The 27,865-nt window shown below is 35.1% G+C and overlaps 1 long non-coding RNA gene across 2 annotated transcripts; it reads right to left on the bottom strand.

Moving 5' to 3' along the window:
* LOC141373813 (uncharacterized) lies at positions 1-27,865 on the bottom strand. 2 transcript variants are annotated; one of them, XR_012380134.1, is made up of 4 exons: positions 27,810-27,865; positions 20,025-20,235; positions 7,794-7,855; positions 1-1,560 (listed from the first exon to the last, which is right to left on the bottom strand). It is a non-coding gene; the product is annotated as an uncharacterized lncRNA (long non-coding RNA). The 2 variants fall into 2 exon arrangements; XR_012380135.1 differs by lacking the exons at positions 20,025-20,235; positions 27,810-27,865 and adding an exon at positions 17,525-17,940.

Here is a 27,865-nt window from a genome sequence, read left to right as displayed (position 1 = left end):
TATTTGTATAGGTGCATTGTCTTATAGCAGTGGTCCTCAAACTTGAGTATGCAGTAGAATCAATTAGGGATTTGTTAGAACACAGATTATGCGGCCCACTCAGGGTATCTGACTAAGTCTAAGGTGGAGTCTAAGAATTTTCATTTCTAAAAATTTCCCAGATGATGCTTATATTGCCAATCTGAGGACTACATTTTAAGAATCATTACTCTAGAGGAATTCAGAAGAGAAAAGATATCATTGAAAAGCAGGGTAGCTGAGTGTGTTTTGTATGGAGGAGGTAGTTCTTACACTGGGACAAATACAGATTTATACTTGATAAGAATTTTTTTCAGGCTGGTTATGGTAAATTAAATTTAATTATTACTGTTACCTTTTTTTCCCTCTTGCTTTTTCCTTCATCTTCTTTTTCTTCTTCTCTTCTTTTGGCTGAGAATAGTCTCATCAATCGTAATCTCCATTTTTTAATTAAAAAAATGGTGTTTTTATCCTAGTAGTTTAAACTGGTATATTCCTATCTGGTCCAGAGCAATTTCCCAATAACATTTTCCAGGCTACATACAGAACTTGTTTTGAACATCTGTAAACCAATCAAGCTGTTTCCACTGACCACAGCAAACTTCATTATTGAAGCAAAGGAGACCAAGTTGGGGTGCGATAATGAATGTCATACACAGATAAACTCTGCAATGTCAGCAATGTTTGCTCAATAGTTCCAACTGCAAAAGCAATATAAATAGTGAAATGTCAGGGTAAAGATATAATAGGATGTAGGTACATAGGTCAGATTTTCATTTTATATTATTCAATGGAAAATTTTACCCACAGGAACTTTCTAAAAACTCCAATAAACTTACTTTTATTTTTGAAATATGAGAATTTCTTTTGTTTGGTTGGTTATTTTTTCCAATTAAAATGTATCATATTTACATAAAAATGTAATAATACTTCATGTTTCTTCTCTCCAAATTACGTTTGGTACTCAATATGGAAAGGGAGGGGGCAGGAAGATTCATTTTTAACAATAGCTAAGGAATAGTTTTAAAACAACAGAATGTACTTTAAGATGTATTTTCCAACATGTTCACATTAAGCATTAAAGTATATTCACAGCATTTGTACAGGTAGACATTGATTATATGTGTCTTCTACATCATTCACATAAGCATCATTTTATGAGTGGTAAAATCTTTAAACTGTGGCTCAAGGCTTTTACTTTATGAATAATGAAAGAAAAGAATCAAATCCCTTTGGGTCCAAACTAATGTAATAACAGTCCTCTGGACAGCATAAGTTTGAAGTAAATAGGCGGGTTGAGTGGCAGACACAGAGAAGTCTCGGCTTTCCACTGCCTAACCACACCGCTGAGCATGCAGAAAGTCCCTGCTCCAAGACACCTTTGCAATCAGCCTCCCAGGGACACTCCAGGCCATGGTTCTCTCTGGGATCCTTCTGGCTCAGGAAAACACACAACTTTTCATCTTTCATTTTTTTCTTGTTCTTCTTTCCCTTTTGCTTTTGAGAAGAGCTATTTGGATAAACTTCTTTATTATTCATTTCCTAAGTGCAAAAGGGAAAACTCAGTGAACCTTAGTAATGCAACATTAATTAATCTGAGAATTCACCAACCAAGAGATATATAACAACAATTAATGTATTCAGTCCCTGCACACACGAAACATAGCAAAATAGACAGGCTTCAATATATTTTTCCAGTATGTAAGGGAATAATTCTCTTACCACAATGCTTTCTATAAAATTCTATAAATTTTTTTTAATCCCAATAGCTACAGAGACTATGCTTCCACAGGCTGGATTAAATTTTAATCGATTCAGAAGATCATAATAGCAATTGTAAACACTTAGTGTCAACCATGTCCGCCTGTTCTAAACACTTGACTTGTATTCTTTCCTGGGATCTTTATGACATGATAACACAGGTACAATTATTTTCACATTTTACAAAAATTGGAGGCACCGAAAAGAGAACTAACTTGTCCAAAATTAGACAACTAGGAAGTGGCAGAGCAAGAATTAAACTGAAGCAATCTGAAGCTAGGGCTATTCTAGCTGAGGTCCTGTACTGCCTCTCTCCTGTCATATGGTTAGTTTTCTCATAATGTTTTGTTTGTTTTTATTAAGTACCACGCCTATGACTCAGTTACAATGATATGCATGTGAGTGAGTATGTCTGTCCTGTTCTTATATAAACATATAGCACTTTGGGTAAAATGCAATACATTAAAATGTATAAGATTAAGAAATTCTGAGAAAATATAGACACAGATACACTTATGGAGGAAAACTCCTGGTCTTTTAAGGCCATACAACATACTCAAAACATAAATAAAAGCCTGTTTTTAAATATATTTATTTGTGTTATCATAATGCCAAATTATTCTAAGAGACAGAATTAAGCCAAATTGTCCATACTTTATTTAAATAGTTGAAAGAGTATGTCAAGGCTTCCTCTGGAAATGACTTAAAAATCACCCATTGTATTATAAAAATTACCCACTGGATATTCAAATTACCGAGTAGATGTTATAATTTTATACAAACAAAATGTACACAGGCAACGTCTTCAACTTTTTTAAATTCTTGGGGGTTAGTTACCTGGTCTCCCTAGAAGCACTACTCCTATGACAGACCAGCTCTTATGATGGATAAACATTAATCGTCCTCCAAAATGTATTTCTTGGGTTACTATGACATTTTCCAAAGAAGTCTTTACTTATACCAAATTCTAGGCTTCAGAAATTTGCATTGGATAGTGTATTATAAAACAAAAATTTGGCCTGTGTTCTATTTGATACCATTTACAACTAAATGGGTAAGTCTTTTGGGAGGCAAAAAAAAGAAATTAATCTATAATCCTCATCTATTTCTCTTATATTTTTGTCTCCATTCCTATTTAAGATAAATGTATGTTACAGAACTATGAATTAAGTGTTATTCAAGATATGATATACTTAATAATATTTGCCATAATATTTTGAAATATTATAATTATGTTAGAATTCATGATAAATGTAAATACACACAGATATACATATATGTTTCAAGATGTATATCTGTATATTTATACAAATATACCTAAGGAAAAATACTAAGTCCTTTGCAACATCCTCACCACCCCCTTGCACATTTCAGATATTTCTGGGTCGTCCTCAGTCATGTCATTATGCATCTCTATATTGAGAAAATAGCAAAAAATTTATATAAAGATTAAGAGAAGACTTATGTTTGTAGACTTGAAATAGTTTATTTCTTATAATTTTCCTATAGTATTTTCAGGTACCTTTGTTTTATGTGTCATTTATAGAACCTTATGATTCCAAAATTAAGAATGGCAAAATAATACAATCCAATCTATCATTTTATTGGCCAGTAACCTAGTAGAAATAGAACCTCAAAGTTTTGAACATTGCCATTGTCTGATATGCAAATACTATCTTGTTAAAATATATGTGTAATGTATTTTTAAACTTTATTCAGGAAAATAAAATGGAATTTTCAGCTTATGCCCTAAATTTTTAAGGCTGGACTTCTTATCTGATTGATACTGACTAGTTTGCTTACACTTCAATCAGCCCAAGATCTTTGTATAAACCAGTCACCTGAGATGAGAAGTCTTCTCATTATGATATGCAATGTATGTTGTCTCCTTTTTAACCACTTTTCCTATCACAAAGGTATATGTCTAAGCTTCTCAAATAGCCATTTAAATGTCTGCTGCATGTATTCTATTTGTGTCAAGTGTGATATGAAAGAAAAAGCTGTTCTTTTGTTTCTAATTTGTACACACTTGAGTTCTTTTTCATATTTTCTCCTGCTAAAATTTAGAAAGGTTACTTATTAAAAAACATTATAAGTATTCACAATGTTATCTACAGAGTAGTTGTTTCTGTATGTGGAAGAAAACTTTGACATTTACTTACTTGTGATTTGCCCCTAGAGATAGACTTAGAGGAAAATGATAGAAATATTGATTGTCAGTTTGTAGAAAAGCATTAATCTTTATAAGTGACATAAGGCTGAACTCACATATTTCTACAAAAAGATAATTTTGGGGATGAATCCAATAGATTTCTTTTGGAAATGAAACTTTCTAACTTACATACAAATAAATTATAAAGTCACTAGGCTGACAGGAAGTAGCAATTGAAATACAGCTAGCTCTGTTACTTGAGCCTTACAACATTTTTTGCCTGAAACCCATTACACAAACCCATCTATTAGGAAACATTTAAAAGGAAAAAAAACAGTGTTTTATCTCTAGGTTGGCCATTGAGTTCAACATAGACTTGAACCTGTTCCTGATTCCCACCCCACGCACTTCACCTCAGAATATTAGATATAAATTTACCTATAGAGAGCATAAAAGAGATATATTTTCTCAAGGTCCAGTTATATGCAAAAAAATGAAAAATTGGCTCTTCCCCTATCTCCATCTTAATCCTGGGAAATCATCAGGACTTCACGATCCCTGAAGTCTAGATTTCTTATACACAGGAATAATCCGCAGCATTTTGCCTGTTTTTATGCAAAAGGATGAAACTGACAAGTGGGGCACCCTTCTGTTAAGATCCTGGTTAATATTATGTTTGATGTGCCAAGATAAAAATATGAATGTGTCTTATAATGATACTGAAGATGGTCTCAGCCACACACCTGGAAGGCAGTGAGGTTTCTGAGAACTAATAGAAAGAAAGAGTTTCTGCAACAGTCATGGAGATCTGTGCCTGCTCGAGAGGAACTCCTTGGAGAGGCAGAACATTATATGGGATGGTCATATGGATGCCCTTTGAAAACCTGGCAAAGGGTACCCTGGCTATGGGTGACTGGGAGGAAGTCTCATACCAAACTTGGCATGGAGGAATGGAGTTAACAGGAAATGTATTCACCCTGGCACTGCCTTAGTTCTTTCTCTAATTATACTCTACTGGCTAGAAAAGCTACCTGCCTGAAAGGATATGCATTGAGGAGTAGAAGAAGGTGGGAGGAAAAGAAAAGAAATTGTCTGCCTCCTCTCTATCCAAAATTCTTCACTACCACTGAATGTCTTGGTAACCACTTTTACAGCTATAATTAAATTCAGCACAACATTTAAGAAGCTATTAAAAGACTTATGAAAAAAGGCAATTTTCAAGTAAAGTACAATGTAATTTTATTATATTTTTACATAAGATGTAGATATAGATAAACTATATTCAAATTATGAAAGGGAAGGCTAATTGTATTATACCTTTAGGTTATATGGCAGAGCTCAGCATATCCTTTGATACCAGTATATAACCTGATTATAACTATCTTGAGTAATCTTAATCAGTGGCAAAGACAATACTCTTAAAATTTAATGCATTGAAAGTTCAACTTCTGCCTGGGCTGTATAAATCTGGAACGAGCAACAGTTGGATAAACTATAATGAGAAGTATCTAGATAAAGTACAAAATAATAATTTTCCATGAACTCATTAAAGAGCTGAGGTCCCTGGGCAATGAAGTACCTTGAGACTCAAGGAGAAACAAACTCCTTCAAGAAGAGATATCTAAGATATCTCTATGGATACAGAGAGACTAGATGCCATACAAGTGGATAAGAAAAAAAAAAACCCTGAAATTTTGATTAATTGGTAAAGGACAAGTGTGAGCTAACTGGCAGTTTAGAACCCCTGAGAGATCCAGACTCAAAAGGATTTCACACTCACTTGCAAGTTCTCTTCTAATGACCTCTATTAGTTACCTTCAAGAAAAATTGGAGGCAGGGTAAATGATCAGGGAAAGCCCCTGTGGTTAGGCAAGGATGCAAGAGGGAGTCAACTGCCACTGTGGGGAAGGCACCAAACCTCACACTACTACCTGGATCCTTCTCTTATACAGAATCTTATAAGATTCTTTCTGGGGGATGGGCAGGAAATATTGTCACACTTACAATACAGTGAAATGTGCATCATTACCAGTATATTGGTTAGAAAAGAAAACCTATCTTTGGGGAGAAACAGGCTAGGAATTCATACCAATATAACCATAGGTCTACCACTGAGGAGGGGGAGAAATCTTTGTCTGACACAAGGCCCACCATAGATATAAAGTGGACTTTGGCTGCAATAGAAAAGATAGATTGGAAAGATGAGGAAGCTTTACTCCACTTTCTAATCACAATGCCTGTCTAATACTAAGCTGGACCAGGAAAATACACTGCCCCTCACCACAAGCCTCGGCAGGCATCAAGTGAGAAGCAACAGCGTTCTACCACCAACAGGGTGGACAGAGACCTTTTTTTTGTACAGGAATGCTGTAATGGTTGACAGCTCCTAATGAAACATTAACACAGAAAAACTTTCCTGATCCTTAGCCTCTCTATTAATAATCACAAGGCAGTGGTAGACCACTGCTGGACGAATTTGAGGCCTTTGGTACACAAACTGAGAAAAACAAACACAAAACTCAAACTCACCTCTGCTCCTGAAAAGAGTGACTCAACTACTCACAACTAATAGCCAGACAAAGAAAAAGTCATGCTTATTTCAAAGAACAAGTATTATTTATCTTATTCTCTACTATTCTACACTGAATGACTGGCAATCGATAAAAAGTTATGAGACAGATAAGTATGAAAAATATCTAACTTGGTCAAAGAACAAGAAATCAACAGAACCAGAAATGGAGCTAATCCAGGTGTTAAAACTCTCAGTCAGGGATTTTAAACAAATGATGGTTTTTATGTTAAATGATCTAAAGGAAATAGTAGACAAATGCATAAATATATATGGTATTTCAGTAAGGAGATGGAATCTCTAAGATGCTAAGAAAATTATTAACTAGAAGTAGATCAGTAGAAATATCCAAACTGAAACACACAGGGAATAATGGTGGAGGGGTGAAAAAAACAGTTCATCCAAGAGTTATAGAATAAATAGTATCAAGCTATCTAAAAAACATTTAATTGGAATCCCAGAAGGACAAGAGAAAAAGAACAGGGCAGAACAGTGTGGGAAAAATAAAAAATTAAAGGCTCAAATCTTAAAAAAATAGTGAAATATTTTAAACCATATATCCAAGAAGATGAAAGATCCAATGATAAATACTAAGTGCATACACATACTTGTACAGACATGTCATCTTTTCAAATCGCTGAAACCAGAAATAAGAAAATCTTGAAGGCAGCCAGAGAAGGGGGGAAACACAATACATACAGAATGACCAAAGATAAGAATTTTAGTAGACTTTTCTCAGGAACTATGAAAATCACAAGTCAATGGAATGAGTTCTTTATAGTACTCAACTTAAAAACAAAAAAACATAGCTATGGTGAGTGCTGTGAATTGTGCAAGACTGTTGAATCACAGATCTGTACTTCTGAAACAAATAATGCAATATATGTTAAGAAAAAAAAAAGAAGAAGAAGATAGCAGGAAGGGAAGAATGAAGGGGAGTAAGTCGGAGAGGGAGATGAACCATGAGAGATGATGAACTCTGAGAAACAAACTGAGGGTTCTAGAGGGGAGGACGGTAGGGGGATGGGTTAGCCTGGTGATGGGTATTAAAGAGGGCACGTACTGCATGGAGCACTCTGTGTTATGCACAGACAATGAATCATGGAACACTACATCAAAAACTAATGATGTAATGTATGGTGATTAACATAAAATTAAAAATGTCAACCCAGAATTCTCTAATCAGTGAAAATATCTTTACAAAGTGAAGATGACATAAAGACTTTTTTAGACAAAGGCTGAGAAAATTCATTGCCAGCACAGACACAATATAAAAAATGTTAAAGGAAGTACCTTAGGCAGAAGGAATATAAATTCAGACAGAAACACGAATCTTCATGAAGAAATTTTGAGCTCTGGAAACAAAAATGAAACACAAATAATAAGCTCCTTTTTAAAAGATTTTGTTTGTTTTTATTTTTATACTCTATTATTTTACTATCTTAATTTATGGAAAGTATTATCTCTTAAATCTTGACATTTTTGTTTATAATTTATTTGTCTTAAAACACTTTTTTTGTGGGTTTTTGTTTTTAAAAAAGGAAACCATTAGTATCTTGATTATACTATGTAGAATTGGTCAAGTAAAAAAAAAAAATGTGGGCACCTGGGTGGCGCAGTCAGTTGAGTGTCCAGCTCTTGGTTTCAGCTCAAGTGGTGATCTCAGGGTCATGAGATCGAGCCCCGTGTCAGGTTCTGTACTTAGCACAGTGGCTGAGTGGCTCAGTCAGTTAAGCATCTGCCTTTGGCTCAGGTCCTGATATCAAGTCCCACCTGGGGCTCCCTGCTCAGCAGGGAGTCTGCTTCTCCCTCTCCCTCGGCCCCTCCCCCGTTTGTGTGCGCGCTCTCTCTCTCTCAAATAAATAATCTTTAAAAAAAAAAAAGACTCTCTCTCCCTCTGCCCCTCTCCTGTGCACATGCTCGCTCGCTCTCTCTCTCAAATAAATCTTGCTTTGTTTTTGTTTTTATTTATTTTTTTGTTTTATTTTTTTATTGTGTTATGTTAGTCACTATCATTAGTTTTTGATGTAGTGTTCCATGATTCTTTGTTTGCATATAACACCCAGTGCTCCATGCAATAGGTGCCCTCCTCAATAGCATGGAAGACATTAGGAGAAGGAAGGGAAAAATGAAGGGGGGGTTGAAATCGGAGGGGGAGACAAATCAAATAAATAAATCTTTTAAAAAAAAACCCATAAGTGATATAAATGATTTGATATTTCCATCTAAACTTTAGTGATTGCAAATATTATTTTAGGGTAAAATCAGATAATAAAGAAATAATGATTGTACATGTAAAAATTATATTCATTTAAGAATGATGGCAAAAATTAAGTACAAGATGATGTATTTTAAATTTTGATATTATTAAGGTAAAAGACTTGCTTATTAATAACACCCAGAAGCATAAAGCAATTTTTACAGATGGGTGAAGAATATCTGTCAACAGTAGCATAACCTTGCCATTATTTAAAATGCAGCCAATAAAAATATATTCTTTTTGTGTGGCTAAAATTCTGTCAGTTTATTCCTGTTCCCTAACTAAAGCTCTGTAATGACGTTTTAGCACTTGTAATTTTGCATTAAATATGGCCATGGGGGAATAAACCTTTCATGAACTTCCACATGTATCTCATTAAGAATTCGTAGATTTTATTTGCCAAATAAAAAGCAAAATGTCATTTTCCAGAATTAAAGTGAAAACTATAGTAATAAAATGAAATTTCTTCAATCACAATCATTAGTATGTAGATTGACACTAAACACTTAGCAAGTTACTTATTCTTCTACATACTTAAACAAAAAACTGGAGAACCATAAGAAATGAGGGCTTAAGGAGTTTTTTCATTGCATTATGCTTGTAAAAATATAGGCAAACATAACATATAAACTTTCATTCATTGTATGACTATTTATAAATGAAAGTATTTCCGTACATTGCTTGGTGCTCATCAGGATATGTTCTCTACAGCTGTTTTGCCCATCCCCCAACCCACTTCCCCTCTGGTAGCTATCAGTTTTTTCTCTATAGTTGAGAGTCTGTGTTTTGGTTTGTCTCTTTTTGTTCTTTGTTCGTTTTGATTCATAAATTCCACATATGAATGAAATCAAATGATATTTGTCTTTCTCTAACTGGCTTATTTAGCTTAACATTATATTCTCTAGATCCATCTATGTTGTTGCAAATGGCAGGATTTCATTCATTCTCATGGCTAAGTAATATTCTGTGTGTGTGTGTGTGTGTGTGTGTGTGTGTGTGTGTACATACCAGTTCTTCTTTATCCATTCATCTATGGATGGACACTTGGGCTACTTCCATAATTTGGCTATTGTAAACAATGCTGCAATAAACATAAGGGTGCATGTGAAAAAAAAAGTCAAAAGGAACCATGTAGGTATGATAACTATGTTCATTATCCTGACTGTGATGATGAGTTCATAACTATGCATGTATGTATGTATGTAAATACACATGCATATTTGTATAGCCATATATGTATGTGTATATACATATTTGTGAACATATATATGTTCATAATACATATATGAACATATTATGTGTGTATACAAATGTGTGTCTAACATGAATGTTACATATAGTTTATATATATGTCAAAATTTATTGAATTGTGCACTTATTTTAAATACATGCATTGAATTAAATGTCAATGATACCTCAATATAGCTGTTTTTTAAAGAAATTTGAAATAAATAAATAAAAAGAAGCAGAAATGATACATAAATAGTAGTATTTCAATGTTGCACTATATGGAATGAAAGATGCCTAATAGTTGCATCTTTTTTATTAGCAATTATCCTATTCAATCCAGTCTCAAATACTAATGGAAGAGTATATCAGAAGTGTGTTATCTTTTTACTGTTATGTTAATCACCATACATTACATCATTAGTTTTTGATGCAGTGTTCCATGATTCATTGTTTGTTCATAACACCCAGTGCTCCATGCAGAACGTGCCCTCCTCAATACCCATCACCAGGCTAACCCATCCCCCTACCCTCCTCCCCTCTAGAACCCTCAGTTTGTTTTTCAGAGTCCATCGTCTCTCATGGTTCATCTCCCCCTCTGACTTACTCCCCTTCATTCTTCCTCTCCTGCTATCTTCTTCTTTTTCTTTTTTCTTAAAATATGTTGTGTTATTTGTTTCAGAAGTACAGATCCGTGATTCAACAGTCTTGCACAATTCACAGTGCTCACCGTAGCACATACCCTCCCCAATGTCTATCACCCAGCCACCCCATCCCTCCCACCCCCAACCACTCCAGTAACACTCAGTTTGTTTCCTGAGATTAAGAATTCCTCATATCAGTGAGGTCATATGATACATGTCTTTCTCTGATTGACTTATTTCACTCAGCATAACACCTTCCAGTTCCATCCACGTCGTTGCAAATGGCAAGATCTCATTCCTTTTGATGGCTGCATAATATTCCATTGTGTATATATACCACCTCTTCTTTATCCATTCATCTGTCGATGGACATCTTGGCTCTTTCCACAGTTTGGTTATTGTGGACATTGCTGCTATAAACATTGGGGTGCACGTACCCCTTCGGGTCCCTACATTTGTATCTTTGTGGTAAATACCCAGTAGTGCAATTGCCAGATCGAATGGTAGCTCTAATTTCAACTGTTTGAGGAACCTCCATACTGTTTTCCAGAGGGGTTGCACCAGCTTGCATTCCCACCAACGATGTAGGAGGGTTCCCCTTTCTCCACATCCCCGCCAACATCTGTCGTTCCCTGACTTGTTAATTTTAGCCATTCTGACGGGTGTGAGGTGGTATCTCATTGAGGTTTTGATTTGGATTTCCCTGATGCCGAGCGATGTTGAGCACTTTTTCATGTGCCTGTTGGCCATTTAGATGTCTTCTTTGGAAAAATGTCTGTTCATGTCTTCTGCCATTTCTTGATTGGATTATTTGTTCTTTGGGTATTGAGTTTGAAAAGTTCTTTATAGATTTTGGATACTAGCCCTTTATCTGATATGTCATTTGCAAATATTTTCTCCCATTCTGTCAGTTGTCTTTTGGTTTTGTGGACTGTTTCTTTTGCTGTGCAAAAAGCTTTTTATCTTGATGAAATCACAATAGTTCATTTTTGCCCTGGCTTCCCGTGCCTTTGGCGATGTTTCTAGGAAGAAGTTGCTGTGGCTGAGGTCGAAGAGGTTGCTACCTGTGTTCTCCTTTAGGATTTTGATGGACTCCTGTCTCACGTTTAGGTCTTTCAACCATTTGGAGTCTATTTTTGTGTGTGGTGTAAGGAAATGGTCCAGTTTCATTCTTCTGCATGTGACTGTCCAATTTTCCCAACACCATTTGTTGAAGAGACTGTCCTTTTGCCATTGGACATTCTTTCCTGCTTTGTCAAAAATAAGTTGATCATAGAGTTGAGGGTCCATTTCTGGGCTCTCGATTCTGTTCCATTGATCTATGTGGCTGTTTTTGTGCCAGTACCATACTGTCTTGATGATGACAGCTTTGTAATAGAGCTGGAAGTCCGGAATTGTGATGCCGCCAGCTTTGCTTTTCTTTTTCAAGATTCCTCTGGCTATTCGGGGTCTCTTCTGGTTCCATACAAATTTTAGGATTATTTGTTCCATTTCTTTGAAAAAGGTGGATGGTATTTTGATGGGGATTGCACTGAATGTGTAGATTGCTCTAGGTAGCATTGACATCTTCACAATGTTTGTTCTTCCAATCCATGAGCATGGAACGTTTTTCCATTTCTTTGTGTCTTCTTCAATTTCTTTCATGAGTATTTTATAGTTTTCTGAGTACAGATCCTTTGCCTCTTTGGTTAAATTTATTCCTAGATATCTAATGGTTTTGGGTGCAATTGTAAATGGGATCAACTCCTTGATTTGTCTCTCTTCTGTCTTGTTGTTGGTGTATAGGAATGCCACTGATTTCTGTGCATTGATTTTATATCCTGCTACTTTACTGAATTCCTGTATGAGTTCTAGCAGTTTTGGGGTGGAGTCTTTCGGGTTTTCCACATACAGTATCATATCATCTGCAAAGAGTGAGAGTTTGAGAAGTGTGTTATCTTAAACTATGTTCTTTTCCTTTCTCACGTGTTATCTCCTAAAGCTTGGTTTAGACTCAGGTGCTTTTTTTTTTTTTTTACTTTTTTTTTATTATTATGTTATGTCAATCACCATACATTACATCATTAGTTTTTGATGTAGTGTTCCATGATTCATTGTTTGTGCATAACACCCAGTGCTCCGTGCAGAACGTGCCCTCTTTAATACCCAACACCAGGCTAACCCATCCTCCCACCCCCCTCCCCTCTAGAACCCTCAGACTCAGGTGCTTTATCTACAAAGGCCAGATTCTATCACCTGAAGTAATCTCTCAACGATGGCTTGGCTGCTCCATGACCCTGCTTGTGAGCACAAGACATTTGACAAAATTGGGAGCTGTGGTGCCTATGGGTTAGCTTCCACAGACCCTCTATGCACTCTCATCTTCTGAGTCTTGCTCCTTCCTCAGAGTCCTATCACTTGGATTGCCTGGCTCACTCAGCTCACCCTACAGTTACCCACATTGAGTTTAGACTTTTACAGAGGACTGAGAAAGGTGATGTCATCTATTATTTTCTCTGAGGCTAGTAAATACTAATAAACTAGAAAAAGCTTAGATTGGAGCAAAGGTAATGCAGTGAATAAAAAACATAATTTACCACCTCAATGTTACATTCTGCCATGGATGAGTATCAGATACATAATGTATAACCAGGGAAGCCAAAAACATTTAGTCTGGGCCCTGAAAAGTAAGTAATATTTGAGTAGGACTAGTAGAGGAATGGGATTCTATGCTTCAGGAATCTTAAAAAACAAACAAAAAACAAGTGCAGTTGGAATAATGACTCTGCTCTTGCTTCTATTCTCCTTGAAGGGAGATAATGCTGAGAGAGAAAAACTGGTATGGTGAGGTTGAATCATCCATTACCTTATAAATAAAGTAGAGATTATTCTTGATGCAAAAAGCGAAAGAAAATGTTATATGACTTTTCCCCCCGACAAAAGGAAAATTAAGTATTTTAGGATGATTTGAAAAAAAAAAATCCATGTAGAATTAATATATTAAGTGGAGGGTGGACACAAGAAGATTGATTATGCATTCTTGTTTCTTCTTTATTTTGTATGAGAATATTGTTTTTAAAATATTATATGCTGTACTACATTGTTTTGTAAAGATAGATGCATATTATTACTTGTTACCATGTTGAAGCTCTCTGTATTTAGTTTCCTATGTTACTGAATAAAGGGCCTATTTTATAAGTAGTAATGTTTCTTTTATAACTCAAATTAGTGCTCCCAAATTTATAAATCATAAAATTAATTTAATGAATCATAAGTGAAAGATACATTCATTCCTTCTTGTATATAAAATATATGTATCTCATTTTCTTGTGCTGCAAGCCAAATTCCTTCTGAAAGTTATTATTTTCCTTAGATCCAAACCCATCTTCTGCTCTGTGATGCTGTGGCTGGGATGCTGCAAACTACACTTCTTGTCTGCTGGCTCTCTATTAGATTCTGCCATGAAGGGGTGTTCAGAGAGAGAGACAAAAGACTGAAAGAAGAAAAAAAAAGATACACACTCCTTCCTGTTTCACTTTAAACCCACTTTTCCCTTCCTGTTCCTGTTATTGTTATGTCGCCAATGCGCATTGCCTTCATTCTGAAAGCGGCAGATAGTTTTCCACTACCCATGGAATCAGACTTCTGACACCCCCTCAGAAGTGCCAGCATCCCTTCCTCAGAAGTGGGATTTCAGCCCTGAAGGGCCCTTCATTCATGCTTCTAATTTTTAGTAATTTCAAACTCTTTCCTCTGTTGCTAACCCCTAAGGTTGCTAGCTGCTTCTTGTAGTTGCTGACTTCTATGACACATTAACATTCCCTTTTGCTTTTTTCACTTTTCATTCTCTAATTAACAATTCATTCTGTTAAATTCTTTCTGTTAAAATAACTGATGTGATGTCTACCTCCTCACTGGCTGATTGAGTCATTAGTACCAGGAGTGGGAACTCAAAAGGGAAACCCTCAAAGATGGGGATTTGGAATCAGTTTGGTCTTGTCTTTAGTCAGAAACATAGTGCACCATGATTAATCACATTATCAGCTGTCTTTTATGGTGATGAAGCTAACTTCCTTGGGGGACCAAGTGACTGTTCACTCAACTTTTCTGCAGTCGTGATGACCCCAAGGAATGCACTTGAACACTTACAGAAAGAAAAAACAACAAGCTCAGCTCTTTAAACTCTCAGCTCAAGTTAGAGTCAGATAACTATAGAAATTCTCTGACAGTCCTAAAATAAGCCCTTATTCTTTATAGCCACAGGCCTGGTCTTAATTAAAATCAGACACAAACTTTAATTGAGTGGGTTGAAAAATTATAACAGAAGTTAAATTTGCAGCCTCATCAATTCTCTCTTGTAAAGGTTAGGACAAACTTGGAAGAGAGTGGGATCCTCATAATTGAACAGGGTCATTGGATTGGATACAGATAATGCTCAGAATCTTCAAGCCTGAGTCACCCTGACAGTGGAAGAGGAAACCAGCCTTCCCTTGCTTGAAGGCCCTGTAATAACCTCACCTGGTATTTTGCAGACATGCTTATTCTCAAGAACCTCTTATTGCCATCTCTCTAAAACTAGAGTAATATCACAACATGGTTCAGGAAGGAAGTACAAAGTCTGACTAGGGAAGACATAGCTTCCACACCAAAAACATTGTGAGAGTTTTGTGTCTTTATATTGGCAGAAATCTAGGAGTGTGATTTAGAATCAGATCTATTTCTAAGTAGGATAACTAAGTACAAACCTAAAATCTGTAATTTATAATAAACTGTATAAATGACATATGGCATTTATAGTATATGCCAGTATATGGTATCAGTGACATGTAACTTCTCTCATGCATTATCTCATTTAATTCTCTCCAATCCCAATAAGATTGTCAACTGTTACCCCATTCTATAGATAAAGAAACTGACAGATAAGCTTAGCTTATTGTCAAAGGTTAAGTGGCTATTTAGTAATACAGTGTACATTCAGACTTACATCTATTTGACACATACCGTTTTTATTCTTCCCTCAACCCTATCCTGAAATAAAGCTTTATGATTAAGACCTATATGTCTCATTGATAAAGATTTAGTGCAAGTTGTCACAAGAAGAATTTGGCTGATTAAATTTAGAATACTGAAAAAAGCACTGTACATAACTACCCTTGTTGAATAGCATTTACATTTGAAAAAATATCTTATATTGCTATTTGATTTAAGAAATTGCTTCATTTTCTTTTATGAGAAATCAAGATAAGTTAATTTTGCCTGAGCCCAGAATTCCTTGTTCTTATATTTGAGATACACAGTTTACGGACTCTGTTTAAGGCAGATAAGACAAAGCCAATGTTTTCCAGCTTTTTGTTTCCTTATAAACTATGCCCCATTATCTTTTATAGTTTTATTTTTTTCATTCACATTCAATGCTTTTTTTTTTCTATCCCATCTCATGTTATAGTGAATTCTTCCCAAAATGCCATGTTGTATTGACTAGGTGACACCATCTGAAAACTTCATCTGTGGCCATTTCTAATGTCTTGCTGGGTATTAGGTAGAATTGAACAGACTCCACAATGAAGGGGCACATGTAATATATCACCAGGTCACTACACAGAAATATTGCTCCTATTTCCTCTCTTCCTCTAAAGCTACTCAGTATCTCAAAGACAAGAAAGCGGCATGATTGATCATGCACTCTAGAGTCTGGGAGACATTGGGTTTAATCCCACTCTAACCACTTGCAGCTGTGTAGATGGGGGCCCATCACTGAAATCTTCTGGGCTTCAATTTCCTCATCTGTGCAGAAAGAACAATGGTGCTTGCCTCTGGAGTCACTGTGAAGACTTGATGTGATTCAAGCAAAGCCTCCAGTTAACACCCGGAAGATGTATGCACCTGGTACTATTAATAGGAATTCCCTCTGGAACAAAATCTAGTATATAGTAGCAAAATTACTGTGTGTGGGTGAGTGTGTGTGCATGTGTGTGAGTGTGTGTGTATGAGAGAGAGAGAGAGAATCTAAGGGAAGGAAGGGGTAAAGGAAGGAAAGAGAAGGAAACTTGCATATATAGATAAGCCATTTTAGGATTAGAAGATTAACATGATTTCTGTTAAAGCACAATATTTAACCTTGGTTACAGGAAGCTATGACATCAAGTCTATGATGACGTGGGGGAAAATAAGGTACAAAAATAAAGCAAATGTTGTGTAACTGTGTTTCAAAACTCTTGGTACAAGTGAGGAAATTAGAAATCTGAAATCGAAAGTTAATTATTTTCAAGTTTGTTCTGCCCATATAATTAGAGATAAATAAAACCTTCAAATCTTAAGAAATACATAGATTTCTCACATTTAATTCACTGGAAGTTAAGGGTCAATTCAGAAATATTGTATAATTAAATATTTACAGAAAATATTGCTGTCCTAGTATGTTTAAAGGAAGACACGGCCAACCCAAATAGCAGAGGTTTGTCTAACAGATACCATATGAATTCATTTTTATCAGAAACATTCAAAGGTTGTTTATTTTAAACCATGAAATGCAACTTCGTCATCTCTTCACACATTTGCAGAGATTTCTGGTTAAATTAAGGAACTCAATATGACTATGAGACTATTGACAGAAGTTAGGAGTAGTCCTGGCACAGTTGCATTGGCCTCTTTCCTGGTGGCCTTCTCTGAGAGATGCCTTTTGCCTCCCACAGGCTTGTTGTCCAATCAACCACTGGGCATCTGGTACAGCAGATGGGCTCTGCCCCATACACGGAACAGTCACCAGCAAGTGTAATCAGTACTTTTTCTACTTCTGCGTGAATTTATTTACATGTTCTACTTTCAGATCACTCATTCTACGATACATTTATTGATCCCCAGATATATGTGAGGTCGTAAACATTACCAAATTGAATATAGATATAAATCCTTACCTCAGGAGCTTTGTTCAATTTTACAGCCAAATCTTGTTTCTGATGTGTCCCTGATCAGGCTTACTTCTGTTCTGGCACAGATTGGATTACTTTATTCACAGTACCTTCATTTTGATACTGTGCTCTCTCTTCACACTGTATATGCCCTTTTTATGTTCTTGCTCTATTTTGTCAGCTATCCTAATCTCCGTGCCTTGTTGCAACTTCTGAACTTCTTTCTTTCCCTGGGGTTACTATGGAATGGTACCAGGGGTATAGGGATTTCTTCATTCCAAACAAACTGAGGAGCTTCTCTCAACACAGGCATACCCAAATTTCACCCTAAGAGTATCTGATCTGGTAAACCTGGGTGGTGTCTTGGTCTTCGTTTTCTGGCCAGTTTTCTTCAGACAACCGATGCTGAAATGACCAGTGGATTATTAGAATACATCCTTTTCATGAATATTAAGGATAGAATTTCCTCATGTGATTCTGGTAGTAGAACTGAAGGATCAGAAGAGAGGATACTATATGAAAGGGATAGCAAAACAAAACGGTTTTAGTATTCCGCTTGGAAATGTAACTGATAGAGATTGGCTAGGCATACTCAATATACATAAAATATGCCTGGAAAAACAAAACATCCTTATAGGCCAACAGTTTGTGATATGTGGACATGCTCTCTCTATGCTCTAAAGATAGAATCACGGAGTTGTATAGTCAGCTCCTTCAGGTTGTGCCTCAGCTACAGCCTTGGCAGAAGTTATGCCCTTCCCAGAGTATCCCACCATGAATGACTGTGATCCGGCCATCTCGCCAAAGCAGGATGCAGGGATGAGCATTCTTGCTTTAGAACTCCACCCTAAGTTGGCTGAGGCTTTACCTTCTTGGAGCCTGCCTAGCACTTAAACATTTTTCTCCACACAGTCACACTCTCCCAACTTCCCTTCACAGTGGTTGGGTCCTAATAAACACGTTTTAACATCTGCCTTCAGTGGGCCTAACCTGGGACACGTGTAGCAAATGGGAGTATAATATGCGGACCAAAAAAATGAAAACATGAAACTTCCATCTTGTAATGTGAAACTCCAAGTTTCATTCAAACGCTAGTATTGCTAGGAGAGAACTAGTTGGGACATAAAGTAAATGTGCTTACAAGAGCTAAGAAGCAATCAAGAATTATAATAATCCATAAACACCTGAACTAAAAAATTTTATAAGCTGAATTTCTGGAACAAAAAGAGAAAAACTGTAGTCTTGATGGATTTCTCTTTTTCTGCATCAGTCACATTGAAGCTGGTATGTATTCTTCCGGCATGTGAGAGAAGAACCTCGGTCTAAGGTGAAATATTCACAAGATACCTGCATCTACATCCTTTATAATCTCCTTTCTTCTGTTTCTGATAAAGAGGCACTCCTCCTATCCGAATCCCGTTCCCTTCTGCATTCTCTGGGACTTTATTCCACCAGTTTGATTTTTTTCTCCTTTCTGTTCAACCTCCATCTCTTCATTTCTAAATATGTTCAAGGCTTTCCCATGAAAATTAAGTGCTCACACATAACGCATTTAAACACAACAAATAAGGTGCTTTTGTATTTTTGCTATTTCCCCCTTTCTAATCCTGACAGTCCTTCAAAGTATGCATTGAAATAAAACTGAAAACATTCAAAACACTAGATTTCAAAGACAAATCAAGATTCTCAAATACGACAAAGCATATTCTAAGGAATAAAACAATATTTTTAGTAAAATTGAAATGGTTTAGATACAATAAAAAAAACAATGTTTCTAAACATTTTAATTATTTTAGCTTGCTCCTTATCGCCTCAGAGATTTTATGCTAGTGCTTTATCTATTATTAGTACCATAGCATACATATGCATTTTATATATTTTCTCTATTAATAGAAGCACAGAATTGAAATTATTGAAATACTATTGGCTGAAAGAACATTGGTTTTGTAGGAAACCCTCCTCCAATCTTTGAATGCATATAAAAGTCCCTATTAAAATCTAAGAATCAAAGCTACTTACCTTTATTTCCAGTCTAAAGTCATTTTACACACTTGAAATTAACTACAAGTAGAACATTTACCCTAAAAATTGCACTAAACATTTTCTTGATATAAAAGTGAATAATTATGCAAACATTACTGTTAGGGATGAAGGATACATAGAATCTATCTTTATTATTTCTTACAAATGCTTATGAATCTACAACTATCTCAAAATAAAAAGTTAAAAAATTAATGATTTAGAAATTATCAGTTCGAATTTTTTTGGAATTTTTGATTCTCATAGGCAACATTAATAATGTTATCTGGTAATGTTCAAGTTCAGAGTTGCAAGATAATATTAACTTTTGTCCTAGTTGCTCATTAACAATTTTAAATAACATTTTTTGAAGCTCTGGATTTATTTTAATAAATGAACACATGCATCACAATAAAACCATAAATTAATAGTGGAAGCTATTCTAAAAATTGAGAATACAGATTAAAAGTTTAAGAATCTTTCTCACCAAGACTAATGCATAATTCCAAACCTCTTCTCAGAGATAACCATTGTTGGGGTGCCTGGATGGCTCAGTCGGTTGAGCGGCTGCCTTCGGCTCAGGTCATGAACCCACGGTCCTGGGAGCAGTGCCGCATCAGGCTCCTTGCTCAGTGGGGAGCCTGCTTCTCCCTCTGCCTGCCACTCCCCCTGCTTGTGCTAGCTCTCTGTCTCTCTCTCTTTAGAAAAAAGAAAGAAAGAACCATTGTTACCCATTTATTTGCTTTATTCAGTTAGCATATTTTAAATATATTGCCAGGTCAGTACAAGGGCTATGGTGAGCACTGTGAATTGTGTAAGACTGTTGAATCACAGACCTGTACCTCTGAAACAATATGTTAAGAAAAAAAAAAAGAAGATAGTAGAAAGGGAAAAATGAAGGGGGGGAATCGGAGGGGGAGACGAACCATGAGAGACTATAGACTCTGAGAAACAAACTGAGGGTTCTAGAGGGGAGGGGAGGGAGGGGATGGGTTAGCCCGGTGATGGGAATTAAAAGGGCATGTATTGCATGGAGCACTGGGTGTTATAGGCAAACAATGAATCATGGAACACTACATCAAAAACTAATGATATATGGTGATTAACATAACATAATAAAATTAAATTTAAAAAAAGAACACAGATTTGCAAATCTGAAAATAAAAAAGTCAACAACTCAAAAAAATAAATCTATATTTTTAAGTTACATAATCTTCAACAGCTGCTTGAATTGAATGTGCCATAAGTTACTGAACTGATTCCCTATTAATAGAATTGGATTGATAGCAAATATTTTGTTACAATGAAAGATACAATGAAGGTTTGCTATATGTCTCTTTGTCTAAATGTAAGTATATTTCTGTAGGAAATGAAATGGCTACCTTTTTTTTGGTTACATTTTCTATATTCACAGGTTTGAGGAGTCTCAAATTGTCTTCAACTACATATTAATTGAATTTTATAAAAATGCAGTTTTCCCCACAAAGTCTAATATATTAACATTTTAAAAATTATAGTTTGGTGGGTAAACCATTAGATTTTCTAATTTTCTAGTTTTTATTTCATTTTACTAATTATCAATGACATTTGGCATTATTCATAGGCTCAGGGCCTTTTACATTTTCTCTTTTGTGAATTGTTATACAATTCCTTTACTTAATATTCTGTTGACTTGTTTGTGGTAGTTCTTTTTTATTGTTCATATTAATCATTTTATGTCTATATGTTTCAAATGTTTTCTCTTAATTTGCCCCATGCCTTTTTGAAATATCCAGAGATAATCTGAAAATTTTCATTAGAAACTTTCTGGATTTTATTTTTTATTGTTTGAAAAACAATATAAATCATAATGATTTATTTTTATTTATTTTTTCTAATATACTTTTTGTTAGAATAACTGAGTGTGTAATTTTTTTCCTTGGAAATTTAATGTATAAGGATTTTTTTTTTTTTGCTGTGAAGCAAAATTACAATTTTATTTTTGTTTTCCAGTTGGATGAGCAAATTGGTTCAATATCAGTTCGTGAATAGTGAATTAATTTTCAACAATTTGAAATATCAAATATATACTGTACTAAGGTTTGCCAAGTCATAGGCCTATGTCTACTTGGCTATGATTCACTAAAAATAAAGTCTTCTGGTCACTATACATTTAAAAAGGTGTGTTTGTAACATAAAGAATGAGAACCCTCATTATACTTGATGAATTTGCTGGGTAGAAAGTAATATAGTAGCAATTTTACCTATTTTTAAACAGTATTAAATATTTTCCCATTGCAATAATAAGATCTTTACAACTTTGACTCAAGTCCATGGTATTTCTTTTTAATGATAACCTTAATGGAAATATTGATAATATTTCATCCTTAAGAATTGTTTGGTGGGCTTGAACAGTGGCCCCGTGAACCATTCATGGATAAAGCTCAGGCTTTCCAGTAATCAGGCAAATTCAAAGCAAGAAAATACAATTTCATATTTATTGACATTTAATGATGTCTGATAGCAAAATGAATACTAAATATTTGTTAGGTTGCAGAGAAATAGAAAATTTTATACATAAATGTGGAAAGTATTCATTAGTCTATTTTGGAAAGCAATTTGGCAATATCTAGAAGAGTGAAAAAGGGTATTCCTATGATTATTCTGTATTGGACAAAAGAATTGTGTAAATAGGGACACCTAGATGGCTCAGTTGGTTAAGTGTCTGCCTTCAAAAAATTGACAAGGCAAGAAACAACAAATGTTGGAGAGGTTGTGGAGAAAGGGGAACGCTCTTACACTGTTGGTGAGAATGCAAGTTGGTACAGCCACTTTGGAAAACAGTGTGGAGGTGCCTCAAAAAATTAAAAATAGAGCTATCCTATGACCCAGCAATTGCACTACTGGGTATTTACCCCAAAGATACAGATGTAGTGAAAAGAAGGGCCATATGCATCCCAATGTTCATAGCAGCAATGTCCGCAATAGCCAAACTGTGGAAAGAGCCGAGATGCCCTTCAATAGACGAATGGATAAAGATGTGGTCCATATGTACGATGGAATATTGCTCAACCATCATTAAGGATGAATACCCAACTTTTGCATCAACATGGATGGGAGATTATGCTAAATGAAATACGTCAAGCAGAGAAAGTCAATTATCATATGGTTTCACTTATTTCTGGAACATAAGGAACAGCATGGAGGACATTAGGAGAAGTAAGGGAAAAATGAGGCGGGGGAAATCGGAGGGAGAGACGAACCATGAGAGACTATGGGCTCTGAGAAACAAACAGGGTTTTAGAGGGGAGGGGGGTGGGGGGATGGGTTAGCCTGGTGATGGGTATTAAGGAGGGCACGTTCTGCATGGAGCACCGGGTGTTATATGCAAACAATGAATCATGGAACACTACATCAAAAACTAATGATGTACCGTATGCTGACTATCATAACATAATAAAAAAAAATTTTTAAATAAAAAAGGGCTAATAAAAGTGCACTTAAACATTTAAAAAAATAAATTTAAAAAATTTTTAAAAAAGTGTCTGCCTTCAACTCAGGTCTTGATCTCAGGATATAGTCCAGCCTCAAGCTCCCTGCTGTTCCCTTTGCCCTTTGCCCCTCCCCCCACTCATGCTCAGGCTCCTGCACTCTCTCTCTCTCAAATACATAAATAAAATCTTAAAAAAAAAGAATTGCATAAATATATATGGTTACTCATTACATCATAGTTTGTAAAAACAGTAATTACTCATCAAGATCATCAGTGCTGAATGGCATAAAAACAACAGGTGAAAAACATGTGAAACTGTTATATTTACACAAGTATAATGTGCTATATTTACAGGAGGAAGTATAATGTACTATATAGTCATTAGAAGTCATATATTATCATGGATGCTTTTCTAAAATATGAGTGAAAAACATTGTTAAAGAATTATACTATAAAATGACTTTTATATTAAGTTTAAAAGTAATAAAAATGGTCCTTAATAATGTTTCTGTTAAAATACAATGTAGGAGGGTAAAAAATTTTGGATACTAGCTTTCTCTAAGGAAAGCTGATCTCAGAGGGTAGAAAATGAGCTCATGGATGGGATAAGGGCCTTAAACTGAAAATTTTCATTGTTAAAAATTTTGATCTGAAAGAAATATCTCAAGATCTGTTAATCCTGAATGCTGGGCACACAGATGTTTTCTCTAACTACTGATGATGGAAATGTTTCATTGAGTTTTTGTTTTATTTTGTTGGTTTACTTGTTTTTAGAATATTATCTATGGGAAAGACATGTCTTTTCATGTTGAAATTTTATTTTACTTAACAAAATATTGTTGTAAGATACATAGGAGAAGACAAACACAGTGCAATATGTTGAGGTATCATCAGACCAATAGAACACAGTATAATTTTTAACTACAGAAATTAATTAATTAAAGCAGCAGTCAATAGATTTCAAACCTCAATGTATGACAATACAGTTAAAGAATCTCTGATTTAAGTAGTGTTACTGGCATAAGGGAATGGGTAAGAGATGGAGGCAGAAATACACCTAGCACTGATTTAGTCAACGTACTTGTTTTTCAGATGAGCAAACTAAGGTGAGTACTATTCACATGACATCCCAAGGTCATTTCACCTTCTACCCTGGGCTCTGCCAAAGCATCATCCTATGTCTAATTTCCTTGTGCATTCTCAAGATTTTTCAAAATTAGCTTCATATATTCCCTTATTAACATAATTGATTCTGTCAGGACTTTTTCTAAGTAACAAATATACTTACCTACATAGAAATTTAATATAAAGTTCACTATTTGCAGCAATAGCAATTTATTTGATTTCTGTCTACATTACTTTGTGGCTGCTAATTTCTTACATGTACTGTTTTTTATTTAAAATTATAATTTTGTATCATGGAAAAGCCATTAAATAGTTCATAATGATCCATGAATCAATACCAAATACTTAGTCTAACCCTATCTCCCTTACTGGTTGTATCTAAATCAGCTGTAATTAAGCTCAACATTTTCTTTCAGTCTTTCCCCAAAGAACCTCATCATTTGCTATGCTACCTCAACAATATTTCCCTTTCTGCTATTGTGCCAATATTACCTCGTCCCTCAGGAAATGGGCTGTGTACAAAGGCATAACTTTTAAAGAACAAAGTAGATCTGAAATATCTCCATGACCACTATTCAATATTGCTCCAGAGCTCTGCAGAATATTAATGTTGACTCAGAGGAGTAATGAATAAATAAACACAATTGGATATGTTTCAAATATTGTCCCATTATTTTTCCTATAAAACTGATTTGAAAACAAACAGTTCAGGTAATCTGTGATTTGAATGACCTCTACAATGATTTCCAGTTGTCAATTACAAAATAGATCAGATGAAGTTAATGGGAAAATTTTAGTACAGCTTAATTGTTAAATGTTTTTAGGATGCATATATATTTTAATTTCTTATATTTTAGATTGTTGCTTAGCAACACTATTTTTAGCCTTGCAAACAAATATAACGGTACAAATTAATGTCACTCAGTTATAATTATATTTCTTAGGCTATTAAATACCACCTTATATCAAGCTGTTAAGATACAATGCAAAGCGGTCATTAATTTCTCTAACAATTAAAATAAAGGTCACTTTAGTAGTATTTACTGATGGCATAGATAGTTGATATTATTCTTATGTTACAATCCTACAACATTTGAAATCATAAACGGAGTAGATCATTTCAGTAGACCATCAATATAATGCTGATTTTTTAATGTCATTTTTGTATATTTTTCTAACTCTGTGTGTGTTTGTGTGTGTGTGTTGTGTGTGTGTGCATGTGTGTGTGCGTGTGTGTGGAGAGAGAGAGAGAGAGAGTAGTTTGTGGCTTTTGATTATGAAAGGTTTTCCACTATTCCCTACAACAGCCCTCAATGTTGAGTTTCTTTATATCTGATACATACATCATTTGGACAATTTTGGAAAGTAGTCAATATCAAACTTCCTTCATCAAAATCAAAGCATACAGTGAATAATATAATTGACTTTGGTAGAGAAAATCAAAATTAATTAAATGTTCTATTTTGGTTCCCATGGAGTAGTAATGCAGATATCAATAAATCCATAATTGAAAGTATCAGACCCTTTTATTGTGCATACCGTTTAGTGTTTCTTTCATTATTTATTTTACATATTTTATTAAAACTGTTGGATAGAGTTATATAATTGGCATATACACTATGTTACATACACAACTGGTTTAATCTCCTACAGTGCAATAAAATGTATTTTGGAGGTTTGTTATACTACAAATACCAGATATACTGGAAAGATAATATTTTCATCTCTACCAGACAAACCTCTAAAAGTTGACATATCTATGAAAAGACTGGGATATTTGAGCAATGTTAAACAGTTAGTCAAAAAAAAGTCATGTCCTTGGATTAAGAGTTAACAAATACAGACCACAGGCTAAACCTAGCCTGCATCTGTTTATCTAAATAAAGTTTTATTGAAACAGAGCCTTTCTATCTGGTCTTTTTTATCAAATTTTTATTTAAATTTTAGTTAGTTTACATATAGTGTAATATTAGTTTCAGGATTAGAATTTAGTGATTCATCACTTAACATATAACACCCAGTGCTCAACACAATCTATCTGATCTTTTACCAAAAACAGTTTGTCAATTTCTGCCCTTGCTTTTCCTTGGGTGATCTTCACCCCTGTATGATGTTTGAAAAAATATGCCATTCACCTTTTTGTGTAATTTTCAATTTTTTGATAATTTTTATAACAAAATTGATTTGATTTTATTTTAGATTTTATTTATTTATTTATTTGTTAGAGAGAGAGAGAGAGCACAAGCAAGGGGAACAGCAGAGGCAGAGGGAGAAGCAGGCTCCCTGCTGAGCAAGGAGCCTGATTTGGGACTCAGTCCCAGACCCCAGGATCATGACCTGAGCCGAAGGCAGATGCTTAACGACTAAGCCACCCGGGTGCCCCTGGACAAATTTTTAAGTGCACAATACCATACTATTAACTATAGGCACTATGTTGTCTAGTAGATTTCTAGAATTTATTCATCTTGTATAACTTCTTCTTCTTCTTTTTTTTTTTTTTTTTAGAGAGAACACATGAGAGTCAGGGGAGAGAAAAAGAGAGGGAGAGGGAGAATCTTAGGCAGTCTCCACACCCAGGCCAGAGCCCAGTGTGGGGCTCAATCTCAAGACCCTGAGATCATAAATTGGTCACTTAACTGACTGAGCCACCCAAGCGCCCCCATCTAGCATAACTTTATACCCATTGATCAATAATTCCCCATTTCCCTTACCCTCCAGTGTCTGGCAACACTGATTATATTCTCTTCTATGATTCTATTTTAGATACCTTGTATAAGTGGAATCACCCAACATTTGGTCTTCTGTAACTGACTTATTTCACTTAGCGTAATGTCTTCAAGATTCATCCATGTTGACACAAAAGGCAAGATTTCTTTCTTTCTTTTTTTTTTTTTTAAGATGTTATTTGTTTATTTGAGAGAGAAAGCACAAGCAGGGGACAGGGGCAGAAGGCGAGGGAAAAGAAAACTCCCCACTGAGCAGGGAGCCTGATGCTACTCCAGGGCTTGATCCCAGAACCCTGAGATATGACCTGAGCCAAAGGCAGATGCTTAACAGATTGAGCCACCCAGGCACCCCAAGATTTCCTTCTTTTTTAAAGGCTTAAAAATTTTTCATTATACTACATTTATGGGATGCAGCAAAAGCAGTACTAAGAGGAATTTTAGAGTGATAAATGACCAGGGGATTGTTTTGTCTGTATTTGAAGAAAATGCATATTCTATTTTTTGGATGGAATGTTTTATATATATATCTTTTAGAATCATATATTCTGAAGTAGTTTTCAAGTAAAAATGTTCTTGTTAAAAAAACTTTAACTGAGGGTATAAATTAAAATAAAACATAATGAAGGGGGTGAAATCGGAGGGGGAGATGAACCATGAGAGACTATGGATTATGAGAAACAAACTGAGGGTTCTAGAGAGGAGGCGGTGGGGGATAGGTTAGCCTGGTGATGGGTATTAAGGAGGGCATGTATTGAATGAAGCACTGGGTGTTGTACACAAACAATGAATCATGGAACACTACATCAAAAACTAATGATGTAAGGTATGGTGATTAAGATAACATAATAAAAGAAAAAAAGAAAAAAAGAGAAAATAAATAAAGTATATCAAAGGGAAAATGAGTGGGGGGATGGGTAAAATAGGTGAAGGTGATTAAGAGTACACTTACCATGATGAGCACTGAATAATGATGTATAGAACTGCTGAATCACTATATTGTACACC

This window comes from Callorhinus ursinus, unplaced genomic scaffold (assembly GCF_003265705.2).
Source record: "Callorhinus ursinus isolate GAN/ISIS: 27379988/994484 unplaced genomic scaffold, GSC_fseal_2.0 scaffold12, whole genome shotgun sequence".
NCBI lineage: Eukaryota > Metazoa > Chordata > Mammalia > Carnivora > Otariidae > Callorhinus > Callorhinus ursinus.
This window is presented reverse-complemented; position numbering and strand designations above follow the sequence as displayed.